Here is a 13371-nt window from a genome sequence, read left to right on the forward strand (position 1 = left end):
AAGGATTAGTTTTTCATGTAGAAATTCAGATGGAGGCAACCATGAGCTGGTATGGATGCTCCAGGTTGTCACCAGGAACCAACACACTTCTTTTATTTCTACTCTGTGACCTTCAGTGAGTGATTTCCAACTGCCGGGTTAAAGGATGGCTGTTAGACGATTTCCTCATTCCCAGCAGAAGAGCCCAAAGAGTAAAGGTACTTTTTGGAAAGTACTTCTCGGTAAGTTATTTTTATTCTCATTGGCCTCACATGTGAGAGGCAGGTACGGTTGCCCCCAAGAACACAGCAGGTAGAAGCCCAGGTTTCAAGAATTCAAGTCAAATATTTCCTCTTAGAGTTAAGGAAATACAAATCTTCAACATACAAGGCTGTGTTACTTTATCTGGAACAACCAAAGTGGGGACACATACAATAGGACACATAAGCAATACTATTATTGGGGGGGGGGGAATAAAGGAAATTTTTACATTGATCAGTTAATGTCCTTAGCAGTTTAAGTGGAATATACAATAAAAATGTATTTTCATCTATGTGGGAGAAATGCAAATTATTTGAAGTTTAGAATAATTGGGACTTTTTCTTCTTTTCCCCAGTGCCATTGTAATGTGAAAAGTATAACATTTAATAAGTACTGATACCATTCATCATAAAGTACCATTCCTTTTTTCTCCAACTATAGAAAGAGAAATCTATGCCTTTGTGTTAATGTTTAATGATTCATTGTCTCATCTCACGCTTGTATTTTGCCCTTTAGAAAGAAAATGCTAATTAAGTAATAAATGAGGTATCAGGGAATTTCCTAAGTATGTACTACTCAGAATAGCTATAAATCTGTGCTTTATAAAACATAGAATAAGTGTGGTAGCCATCTATCCAGTCATTCTCCCCATCACCTTGACTACTTCTTGTCTTCCTTGGTACCTGAAGTTTGTTCAAGTATTTACCTTTCCACATATTCAGTCCCAGAAGGGAATCACTGATTCACTACTGTAACTGGTTGCTGTAATTCCATTACTCTTGCTAACGATTAGTGCAGTATGGGCACATGATACCCAATTAGTCAGCTGGGATTTTTCTTCTTTAAGAGATACAGATAAGAACTTGCCCTTTTGAGGGTTTGGATGTTGTAATGTGAAGACACAATGCAACCATTTTTTTTTTTTTTTTTTTTTGGCTACAGAGAAAGATGTTGTTGATATATTTTTGAATGGCATCTCAGAAAGTTGGAAGGTGCCCAGACCTTGATAACATCCTTGAACCTCTGAAACAACCCTGAACCAGCCTAAGTTTATAGGATAAAATTTACTATTTAAGCTCCCTGTTTGGAGGTGTTTTGTTATTTGCATCTTGACTATTGAATGACATAAGAGACTTTGCCGTGGTCTCTTATGTGCTAGCTGCCTATACAATATCTGTTGTCCATTGTTTCTTATTAACAGAACCATGATTGTGTTCATGGTAGCAGCTGACCACATTTCCCAGCTTCCCTTGAAGCCAGGGCTCAACAGAGATGTAAACAGAAATTGATGGGTTTGTCTTCTAGGATTGCTCCCTAACAGGCACTAACTCAATCCAGATGCTCTCTTTTTCCCTTTTCCCTTTCCTCCTTTTTCTTGCCAGGAATGTGGATATAAAGGGTGGTACTGTAATAGCTAAATCTGACTGTGGGTAGACTTTAAGGATGAAAGATACATACAAACGATGGTAGAGAAAGAAGAAAGAAGGAGCTATGGTCTCTGTTTGACCCCAGAAATGCCATGCCAGCACTGAACTATCTACCTTTGGACTTTTTCTTGTTCAAAGCTATTCTTATTTGGGGTTACTGATATATACAACCAAAACTAATCCTGACTGTTGCAGCTGCTGAATGGCATCAAAAGTGATACTTTTTGGAAGAAATTAAGAAAGAAGCAGAAGTCTTATTTCGTAGAAGACAGATTTTTTTTTCAAATTTAAAAATTGCCAATGAGTTATTTTGAAAGATCAAAGAGTCCCTCAAATTGTATTTAATAATTCTATTAGATATTTTTTTACACAATTATCCTAAAAAATATTTTCTTTTGAAGCTGGTTGAGAAAGCAAGGAATAGAGACCATTATAATGCTTGTTACTATGTTTCTGCGAATGCCCAGAAAGGAATCCAAAACTGGGTCACTAAATTCATTCAGCCTGCACATATTTATTGAGCACATAAAAAAGAAGAGGTACTGTTAGGCACTGTGTGTGTGTATGTGTGTGTGTGTGTGTGTGTGTGTGTGTGTAAGAGAGAGACAGAGAGAGAGATATGCAGGGAGGGGCAGGGATGGAGAGAGGGAGGAAGAGAAACAATCAGATGTAGATGCTACATTCATAGAACAAAATGAATGTTTACTGGCAGGAAAGAAATTGAAAAAGATGATGCCATTTAAAAAAAATCAAAAATCAAAATACAAATGATTGCCAAAAGAATGCAAGGAAATAAGCCAAAATGTTAAAAGTTCTATGTCTTACAGTTTTCATTTTCTTCCTTATATTCTTCTCATGTTCCCTGTAAAGAACATGGTCTTTTGTCAGAAAAAGTCATAAAAATATTTTATTTTAAAAATCTAGTTGTTATAAGCAAGGAATTTGAAGTTGAAGTCCTCCACCCATCATGTCCTGGGAATTCTCAGTTTTCTGCATGTCTCTTCCTCAGTGGCTGCTTAAAATTCTTTAGTTGATCAGAGTGGCTTTAGCTGAAGGTTTTGACCTTTATAAAATGAAGATTCAGTGGAAGGTCAGTAATTCTTAATCAGGAATCTTCACGGTCTTTTAGGAAATAAGTATTCCTGTTCCCATTCCTAGCAATTCTGATTCACGAAGTCTGGAGCAGAACTAAACCACTTGAATTTTTATTCCTCAGGTGATGCAGATGGGCACCATGCACTGAGAACCATTGCTTTAGGATGTTAGCAGTCATTTGCACCATAGTTTAAATGAGGATCCAAAGAAACGTTTGATAGGGAATGAGGGAACATAACAAGGGCAGTTGTACCAACACTGAAGGGACAAGGCCTTCAGCACTGGAGAGAAGCACAGAAACCTCCAACTTCATCATTCTCCCAGGACCTTGCACTAAGGTTTTAAAGAAACAGAATGTATGAAAACAGATGCTCTAAGTATCCAACTTACTAGGATAATGAATCAGCTGCGCCCTTATCTCAGCGAGGTAGAAATGAAGATGCCATGAAGAAAGGAGAGATGGTTTGGAACTTCTGATACACAATATGAAATCAGCTTGAGTGTGTCTCATTTTGGAAGGCTTATTACATCATGGCCAGCGGTCAAGAGAAGGTCACTGGAGACAAATTCCAGAGGGTGTGATCTGGGTATGTCCAGATATCATTAAAAATTGGGAGATGGTGTTAAACATAGGACACTGCTTCCTTAGGCGATCCCCAGCTGGGGATCATCGCTGCTTGGACACAGAGCCAAGTTCCGCTCCGGGGTTTGCATAAATGACTCTCACTATGAATGGTATGCATACATGCCAGGAGGGGTCTTAATCTCTGTCTTTGTTTATCACTGACAAAGGAAGATAACTATAGGAATAATTTTTCTCTCTCATATCTTGCCAGAACAAAATAAGATCCATCATCAACCCTAAATAGCCAGTTGTTTATATTGGTAATTTTTTGAAAACTCTTAAAGCTCCACATTCTGTTGTGTTACAGTAATTTCTTCCTCAATTCTTAATTAGAGTACTAATTGAAAGTACTACTTGAAAAACGAGCATATTTTTCTTGCAAGTAGAATGATAATAAATCTTATAAATTTAAACCAGGAATCAAAGACCCACTGAGTTAGGAGGAAATCAAAAGACTGTAAAATGTATCACATCATTTTCCCCTGGGCCATTTGATTCTTCCAGTGTCAGGCTCTGCCTACTATCTTGTCCTGGTGGGCTGAAGGATGCGCGTATTCAAGATGAGGCATTACATTCTACTTAATAATTATACACATAAAATTTTGATGCTTAGGGACTCCTGGGTAGCTCAGCAGTTGAGCATCTGCCTTCGGCTCAGGTGGTGATCCTGGGTCCGGGAATCGAGTCCTGTATCAGGCTCCCTGCAGGGAGCCTACTTCTCCCTCTGCCTATGTCTCTGCCTCTCTCTCTGTGTCTCTCATGAATAAATAAATAAAATCTTAAAAAAATTGTTTTGATGCTTATAGACGTTTAATGCATTGGAAGGGAAAAGACTTTTTATTTTTTAAGGTTTTATTTATTTGAGAGAGAGAGGGAGATAGTAAGTGAGGGAGTGTGGTAGAGGGAGTCTTAAGCAGACTCCATGCTGACCAGGGAGCCCAATGGGGGGCCTGATCCCATGATCTATGGGATCTTGACCTGAGCCACAAACTGTGCCACCCAGGTGTCCTGCAAAAGCTTTTATTTGGGCCTTTAGTTCATTTATCAGCTTCTAGGACTTATCCTCTTAGATTTAATTTAGGAAGATTTATCCAACTGAAGAATTAGTTTTAAAAATCAAAATTAAAGTCAACTAAAGAACTTCCTAAACTCAACATGATGAAAATCAGAATTTCTTGTAGGAATGGAGATGAATTATTTAGTGCCCTGGTAAGCCTATATATTTTCTTTTATCTACCCTTTGAAATAAAAGGGAATCACTTCAGAGAAAAGAGGTCATTATCAATTCTATCCAGAGAAGTAAATACCATATTAGGTATTCTTACAGCATGGAGCATTGTAGTATTGCTGATAGGTGAATGTTTTACATTAGTTTCAGTGAAAACTAAAATCTTTCTCTTACTCGAAGTACCAAGCACTTAAAACAATCACAGAAACGCTTTATTTATTTTTTTTATTTTTTATTTTTGGTTAAGTGCAAGTAAAAAAAAGACACTGTGTTATATACTTCTAGGGAATATTGGAAATGATGATTCTTTCTTTGGAGGAATAAAATGTATTTTCTCCAAAGGCAATTCTTCCCTACACAAGAGGAGTGAAGAAAAAGGCTGTAGTCTTAAAATAAATCATTGAACACTAATACCCAGTTACAGGTTTTATTACTGTAATCACAAAAGGCCAAAGACCAATATCATTTCCTATAACAGCTGCGGCCCGTTAACAACCATTTAGAAAAGACCACGTTCCAAGAACACACACCAAAATAATTGACGTCATCTGCAAAAAGAAATAGTACTCTGCAGTCTCCATCAGCAATCCTGAACCGTGGAAGTTATAAATAACCTCACTTAAGCCCACACTGCCACTTCTGTCTGTGAAGCAAGCTCTGCTCCGCTAGATCGACCTTCTGAATAATGATACCCAACTTCGGTTACACATTAGAAACCACTGACACACTTCCTTTGTATTTGTTCACAAAAAACTGCTAAGCCTGGCTCTTTTTGAAGCTATGGATAATTTCTAGTTTTCAAGATGATACCAAGTTATGTCATGTTTCTCCACACAATTAAGTGTTCCAAAGTCACTCCACCTTTTGCTCTGCAGGCCTAGCACATTGCTGGGTACATTGCTCAGGGACACTGTGGATGAGCCAGAGTGGATGTCCAATGCCAAATGAAAGATAGTGACCCTTTTTGAACCCTCATTTGCTACAAACCAAGGAATTTACGTCTCATCCATTCCAATTTCTGCTACTTATAATAAAGCACCTTCTGAAACTCATAAAAAGGAGAGAAATATTGATCTATCCCTACTGGCAGTGCCCCCTTCCTTTGTTTTGCTTTTTCTTCCCTTCCTTCTCTTTTTTTACATCACCTCCTCTTCCCCTTCCTTCCTATTTACTCTCATAAGCATATATTGGTGGGTATTGAGCTAGTTGCTGAGGCATATCTAAAGAAACGTGTTTTTTCACCACAACCTGCTCAGAGGATCCCCTGGTTTAGTGAGCTATCATTTGTAGTAATGATAGCTCCATCTATTGCATGTTGACTTCATTCCTGGTGTATTAAATCATTGTATTTAATCTTCAAACAATCTTGAGAGGAGGTTATTTGACAACAACATGTTACAGTTAGGAAAAAATACTCAGGGCAGCCCCGGTGGCCCAGCGGTTTAGCGCCGCCTTCGGCCCAGGGTGTGATCCTGGAGACCCAGGATGGAGTCCTACATGGGGCTCTCTGCATGGAGCCTGCTCCTCCCTCTGCCTGTGTCTCTGCCTCTCTCTCTCTCTCTCTTTCTCTCTCTGTCTCTCAAGAATAAATAAATAAAATCTTAAAAAAAAAAAAAAACTCAGAGTGCTTATTAACCTACCAAAGTTCACACAGCTACTAAATGATTGATTTGGGATTCAAACCGATCTATTTGGATCCCAAGCCCATGTTTACTCCACAATTATATTCTGTTCCAAGGGAGGGAGCTGGGGGGGTATTTACCACCACACTAATAAGTATGTGATCTTTCCTCTTCTGCAGAATTATTTCTCTGCATCACAGTTTGATTACAATTCATAAAGACACACACTTAAAGCATGTAAGGATATTTAAAGCACAAAAGGCTATGATTCAGATCAGTGTTACTTAAAGCCTGATCTATAGACCAGCACCAGGAGGTGAACTATGTGATGAGATAAACCCAGAAACTGGGAGTAAGCATTTAGGAACTTTTATAGCAATTTGGTACAGTAACAATAGTAATAATTATATAAGATAATAACATACAATAATACATAATAGTGATGGCGATAGAATAACAATAATAGTACAATGTAGCATTCCATTTTGGGATTTTTTTAATTTATTTTTTTCTAGTACTCCATTTTTATGGTATTTTAACAAAGTATTAGTCTACATGAATCTGATATTTAAAAAAAAACAACTGATCCTTCACAAACAGTTTGAGAAGCACTAGTTTAGGTCACTGTGAATACAAATAAGTGAAATTTAGCTGCTATTAATAAGCTAACAATATGATTTTCCAGACATACACTAGGATACCCAGAATTCCTTTGTTTTGCTTTTTCTTCCCTTCCTTCTCTTTTCAGAATAGATCTTTTCTGTTTCCTGCACAGTAAACCGCTAGCTGTTTCCTGGGCCTACTATTGTGGCATTTGGGAGAATCAGGCCACTCCAAAGCGCTTCTGCCCTAGAGTTCCTCTAGCAGGTTTCTGGAACAAAGGGAATTTTCAGGAGGTGCTTGATGAATGTTGACTGGAACAATTAGTGACCAGTGACCCATGAGGTAAAAGTCTTTTCTGAGTTTTGACTCATATTTCTTGGTGAAGAAAGAATTAAGTGTTGACACATTGGTGAACCTTCCAGTAATTTTGGTCATGGGACTTAGTGACAGATATCAAAGATACTTTTAAGTGGTGTCATTTACATACTATGTTGATTGGGAGTTGTGCTCCTTACCCTACCTTGGTGGAGTATTTCAGGGACTAATACAAGACCATGAGATGATCTCAGGGCTCTTCTGTGGACAGAATATAGACATATAATATGGTACTTGGAAGAGACATCCTGGAAAATTTATGTACCCAGGAATCAGAATTGGCTTATTCATGACTTCTAAGGGAAGTCATGCATTTAAGGAGTTGGTTATTGCAACTGATGATAAAATGCTGCTGCTGGCAGAAAATGTTATTTTATGAAAGCTTTTAAAAGAAATCTTTCCCCACGCCCTGAATGATAATATATTTGAGATTTCAATTGCATGTGTCACTTCCTTATTTTCAGAGCTGTGTCCTGGCCATGAAAACATCTTCTGCTCATGGTGACACCTTAACTGAAGTTGATAGGGTTGATTTTCAGCTGGCTGGTGACAAGCATGAATCCTTCATGGAAAAATCTGAGCTATGGAGTTGTTGCATGGCTTCCCTGCCCCCAGAGGCCTGCAGTGAGTGCACAAGACTGCTCTTTTATCTGTGACTAAGGAAGCTAACCGGATGACTCAGAGGCCAGGGGAAAACATGCTCTAGGGATTTCTTCTTTCAGATCCTTGAAATGGGAGGAAGATTAATGGCAGGCAAAGTCACACGGCAGATTATAATTCTCTTCAGGCAGGTTACAAAGGTGCACTGACAAACTGTGAGGTGGGGGAGAGGAGGAAAGGAAAAGTCTTAGAGCTGCTTTGAAAGCCATTTATCAGAAAAGAAAATATCTCTTAATAAAATGACACCATATCTCAAAAATCTTACCTGGCATCCCTATCTGCTATATGCTACAATGTCAACTAAATATGCCTTCATAGTAATCGGAAAATAGAATTTATGCACAAGAAATATGTAATTATTAGATACATATGTTTAATAAAACAAGCTGGCTTGTTTCAAACACTGAAGTAAAGGAAGGCTAAAATTTCATAGATGGGTGTGCTCATCTATTTGATGAATTACACAGACTGGCAGCTTTATGAGTACTCTAAGTATCTCAGCTTTCTGATAAAATATGGAATATTTATTGTATAATATAGATAGTAGGATTACAATATTATTCCAAAAAGTGCATGTAAGAGGGAGAGGAAGATGTTTGCGCTGGAATATTTATTACCAAAGATAAATTTGTTGGGTAAGATGGGGTTCAGGATATGCTACCCCTAAATATGGTACCTTGGCATATTGAATTTCTTAAGCTGAAGACATTTGAGAAAATGGCAGGTGCAGAAAGGTCACTGTGACCTTCCCTTGCTTGTCCTCCTCCCCTGAAAGCTGGAGATAAATCTCCCATGTGAAAAGTACCCTCCCTGAACCAAGAGGAAGGAAGACATTCTTATCACTAAAGACAGAGAATTTGGGACTGAGAAGGCAGTACAAACAAACCTTCTTAAACTCTTATCTTTCTAGCTATTTCTTCATTATGTGCTACCTCTAGCCCAAATCCCTTTGTCTTATCAATTTTTCACAAATTTATTATTTCTTTATCTAAAAGGTATAAAAGCTTCCTGCTCTACCACTTCTTCAGGCATTTCTTCTCTTGTGAAGGGCCTTCTGTACATGTAAAAATTCAATACACTTTGCAAGCTTTTTTCTTGTTACTTTGTCAGTTTAATTTTCAGATCCAGCCAGGAATCCTAAGAGGATGAAGGAAAACCTTTTCCTCCACTACAGGAGGGATATAACCTTTAGCAGGATAAGCTAAACTAAGTCAATTCAACCATTGACAAGGTGTCATGGTCAATTCACAAACCACGTATGAACTAGGCTCCCATGTTACAGCTTAGGACAGATCAAAGCCCAGCAACATTGAGTATGATCTTAACTGTTTTCCTACCTTTCAGAAATTTTGTAAAGGAGAAATAAATTTTATTTTTGGGGAGAATGACCAGGGTGTTCATGGTTAATTAGTGTTTGTTCAAAGTAGGGGAGTAGAATGGGTGGAAAGGGAAAAAAAAACATTTATTGTTGATAGAAGATGTGGATGCAGGTTAGAACTTATTCTTGAGCTTCTTAAAATAGTTTGTAGAGTAATGAAGGTATATTACATGTAATTCAATGTTAAATAGTAAAAAGTAATTTTAGAATTTCATAGTCAAGCTTCACTTGTTCTGAAATGTTTATCCATACCTAAGATTAACCACAAGAATCAAGAAATTTTTGAAGCCCAAGCATATCTGCACAATCAAGAAACTTAGGAGGACATGCCTTGGCTCCAAAAATAAGAACATATTTTTATTTTCTACATTAGCCAAAACATTCAGGTATTTCTAAAATTGTAGAATATATACCAAATCACAGATTAGGAGGAAGGTATCCAAACATTCTTCAGGCCCGCCCACCCCTCAAGTCAATCGTACGTTTAAAAACTGGTAAAATATTTAAAAGGAAGATCATGATTTTCTAAATTCAATTAAGTAGTAATAGGAAAGGTTGAAGCCTTCAGGAGTTTTCAGATAACAAATGACGGGAGGTAAAGCCTTCTTCCTCTGCCAGCTTCTAAGCATAGTCCAGGCTAAATAAGAGGCTCTTCATTCGACCTGTTAATGGGAAACATCCATCACCTCTGAGTACAGCCTTAAAATGGTCTTCAAGCGGAGACCGTTATTAAATGTTTAAAGAAAACTGAAGTCACAGAATGACATTTCCCCAGCTTATGATAGCATAGATTAATCAATGCAGACAATTTGTACATTATCTTTGGAATGTGAATATAGAATGGTTTTAAATATTCCAACTCCTCAGAGCCTACTTAAAAACAGATACTGATGATACTTTCTCCAAGCTGTTTATAAATGACTTTATTTGCACCAGTGGTCAATATGAACGTTATTTCATGTGCCTATCACAGAGCAAATGCATAATAAACATTTGTTGAACGAACAAATGAACAAATCAATGTTAAGCAACATAAAAACAATCAGATCTGCAGTGTTACTTTGGCAGCATTAAAGATACCATTGGACGGATCCTAACGAAGCCTGTTCTATTGTGTTTGTAATTTACCTAATGTATATAGTCACACATATTGTGTTTACATTAGATTATAAATATTTATATTATTAATGTCATTTTATACAAATTCAATATTTATTATTGTGGATATTGGTGTAATTTGAGAATTTATTCAATGTATATAGATAACATTGTATACATTGTAGGGAATCAATTATATCCTTTGCATGAATGTTCTGAGAGCTCAGAAGTAATTACAATCATCTTTTTTTTTAAAGATTTATTTATTTATTTATGATAGACATAGAAAGAGAGAGAGAGAGAGGCAGAGATACAGGAGGAGAGAGAAGCAGGCTCCATGCCAGGAGCCCGACGTGGGACTCGATCCCGGGACTCCAGGATCCACGCCCTGGGCCAAAGTCAGGCGCTAAACCGCTGAGCCACCCAGGGATCCCCCCCACTTTTTTTCAAAAGATTTATTTATTTATTTATTTATTTATTTATGATAGACATAGAGAGAGAGAGGCAGAGACACAGGAGGAGAGAGAAGCAGCAATGATCTTTTTATGGACCTAAAAAGCAAGAAAATGTCAAGTATTTTTATTTTATACATTGTAAAATATTTCTATCATCTTGAGTCTTTCTGTGTCATGTCCTGTCTCTTCTATCTCTTTGCCCTTAAAAATTTTCACATTTGTTTAATCTAAACTGCTACATAGGGAATCCCTGCATGAAACCTGCTTCTCCCTCTGCCTGTGTCTCTGCCTCTCTCTCTCCTCTGTGTCTTTCATGAATAAATAAATAAAATCTTAAAAAAAAGAAACCCTGATTTCAAATTTATTTAAAATAAATAAATAAATAAATAAATAAATAAACTGCTACATTGTGGGGAGAGAGGGTATGTGGCTTCTTTTTGCTTATTACTGTGAAATTGTCCCTTTTTTATAGAGAGGTCCTGTAAGCCAGCTAATGCATTGGCAGGTGAACTAACTTTTACTGCCAAATGAGTCAGCTGAGATGGGAACATTAATTTATTTGAATGGACATGAATTGACAATGTCATAAAGAGATATTGGTATAGCTTAATAGAATAAACTGTCAGGAAAATGTAGGTTGCATATGATGTGATTGGCAAGCATCAAGAATGTTTCCATGTTCACAAGTGCCTCTTCTTCCTCATCTGTACTGTTGTGTCTTGGATTCCTCTACCGAATTGCAAATACTCCTGGAGGAACGACACCTACAACTATCATCAAGTGTTAATATTAGATTAAAATCGCTGATGTTCAGATGTTTTGACCTATGTAAGTAGTATTTTTTTAAAATTTTTATTTATTTATGATAGTCACACAGAGATAGAGAGAGAGGTAGAGACATAGGCAGAGGGAGAAGCAGGCTCCATGCACCAGGAGCCTGACGTGGGATTCGATCCCGGGTCTCCAGGATCATGCCCTGGGCCAAAGGCAGGCGCTAAACCGCTGCGCCACCCAGGGATCCCTGTAAGTAGTATTTTTATTTGATTCAACATCACACCTTCTTAGGGATAGTTCATGAGATTACCTTGTTATTGAACTGAGAAGAGAGGGGACAAGAAATCTCTGAGACAGGGAAAGATCTGGAGTATGAAGTACTGCCTAGAGTCAGCTGTATTATCTGGACCTATGACACCTCCGTCATTCTGGGCATAATGATTCCGTTATTGCTTCCAAGATTCTATATCTTATATGGCCATTTTATATTTATGCAAAGTTTATAGTGCACTCATGTAAGGCTTGATGTACACTGAAATCCCCCAAGCATTTTCATTTAGGTTGATTCAAAGCCATGTTTTCTAGGACTTGTCCCTGAGAATTGGTTTTTAGCATCTATAATTTAATGTTCACCTCTATAAAAATAATTTCAATCCAGCTTAGTTCTCTAGCCCCTACAATCTGGTTAGTGCTTATGGAATACTGGGTTAAGATTTTGGACTTTGGAGTCAGGCAAACCTGGATTCTACTAAGTCTAACTGCCGCTTGTTGGTTGTTGGACCTTTAGCAAACTGCTTACTCATTTTGAGTCTTAACTGACTCATCTTTACATGCCACTAATACTTCTCAGAGTCATTAAATGAGTTACATGTGGGTTAGATGAATTATTGTGTTAACTCTGCACTTTCCAAAGAAGAGGCTAGTCCTTGACTAATACCCAGGGGATAACTTCTCACTCCTTGGTATATCCTGCCTGATAACAATGTTTTAGTATGCCTGAGGTCTTGGGCTATAATGTATCAGTTGGACAAGAAAGTTTGTGCTAACAAGGTGACTTAGAACACCTGTTCTTGTACTTCTGAGGCCCAGGGCCACTTGTTAATTTGTTTTCTGGGGGGGCTGGAGACTGAACAGCTAAGGTCAGTCATGTAGGTACTCTATGCCTACATGCTGGATCCCCAATTTAAACCCTGGATACCAAGGCTCAGGAGAGCTCACCTGATTAGCAACACTTCACATATGTTGTCACATTTTTATTACTGGGAGAATTAAGTGCTGTCCTTGTGACCCTACTAGGAGATGATAACTGGAAGCTCATGCCTGGTTTCTTCTGGTGCCTTCATCCTAAGTGCCTTTATACTTTTTGCTGAGTTTAATCTGTATCCTTTCACTATAATAAACTGTGACCATGAGTATAACTGCTTTCTTGAATTCTATGAGTCCTTCTAGAGAACCCATTCTGAAGTTGGTCTTAGGGACCCTCACATATCCATGTATGCTCTGCTAGCTATATATCCTTGGTCAAATGCTCTAACCTTAATTTCATTTTCTCATCAGTAGATGGAGATTATAATATGTTTAATAGCTACCTTGTAGTGAAGTTCTGGGACTCAGCCTATACTTTATTTTCAACTAGTGCAGAAATGTCTACTTCCAAACTCCTCACCCCTCATGGACCTCACTCGCCTCTTATCAGTGGCTGACTTTTCCCATTTTCATCCAAAAATCATCTCCTTGATGGAAAAGTCAGGTAAAATAGGATCTTTGCTTGAGTTTTGTCACCTGATTGGC

At 37.8% G+C, this 13371-nt stretch overlaps 1 long non-coding RNA gene across 2 annotated transcripts in view; it reads right to left on the reverse strand.

The window, feature by feature from the left end:
* The window catches only part of LOC119866595, a 144556-nt gene that overhangs the window by 46389 nt on the left and 84796 nt on the right, over positions 1-13371 (reverse strand). Inside the window, exons 5-6 of one of the 2 annotated variants that reach the window (XR_005380646.1) lie at positions 9736-9915; positions 6242-8028 (exon numbers count right to left, since the gene is read on the reverse strand). The exons of the other annotated variant lie outside the window; for it this stretch is intronic. This is a non-coding gene — a long non-coding RNA (uncharacterized LOC119866595). Of the gene's footprint in view, positions 1-6241; positions 8029-9735; positions 9916-13371 lie in introns of those variants that run through there. 2 annotated transcript variants of the gene reach the window in all.

Source organism: Canis lupus, chromosome 28 (genome assembly GCF_011100685.1).
Source record: "Canis lupus familiaris isolate Mischka breed German Shepherd chromosome 28, alternate assembly UU_Cfam_GSD_1.0, whole genome shotgun sequence".
NCBI lineage: Eukaryota > Metazoa > Chordata > Mammalia > Carnivora > Canidae > Canis > Canis lupus.